This window comes from Monopterus albus, unplaced genomic scaffold (assembly GCF_001952655.1).
Source record: "Monopterus albus unplaced genomic scaffold, M_albus_1.0 scaffold183.1, whole genome shotgun sequence".
NCBI lineage: Eukaryota > Metazoa > Chordata > Actinopteri > Synbranchiformes > Synbranchidae > Monopterus > Monopterus albus.
The window spans coordinates 1,730,064-1,730,687 of NW_018128063.1; positions in this window are offsets into that span (position 1 = coordinate 1,730,064).

Genomic DNA, 624 nt, shown 5'->3' on the forward strand with positions numbered 1-624 from the left:
TGTGTTTTTGACTCGGCTTGTTCCTCTGACTATTCTGTTCTGCCTTGCCCTCTTGCTTCAGACTGTCACTGTGTATAATTATCGGACTTCCCTTTGGACTACGTATTTGGATTCCTCTGCTGTATGTGTTTGCTGGCTCTGATCTCGGACTGTTTATACCGACCTGTGATTTTTGTGTTTCACCGTGTCTTGTATGGTTTTGTTTAGCGTTAGTTCTCTTATTAAAGAGACGGTTTTGTTTTACATTTCCTTGTCTGGCCTTTTAATTGAGTTCACCCTCAACATTTTTGGCAGCATAACGCGCCGATTCCTGACATGTGGTGTGTGCGTGTGTGTTTGTCTTTATATACTTGTGCGAACCAACCCCTGATGGAACACCTTTCTTGTGTGGACATTTCATTGGTGACTTTCACCAATGCGGTTTTTGTACTATGATGGACTCTAAATCCTGACTGAAAATCCTCAAACAAATCATTCTTGTGCAAGTGGTCACATAACTGCTTTGCAACAGCTTTTTCAAGGATTTTGGAAATAAATGGGAGATTGGATATTGGTCTATAATTAGCTAGGACACCTGGGTCAAGAGTAGGCTTTTTGAGTAGAGGTTTAATTACTGCAAGTTTA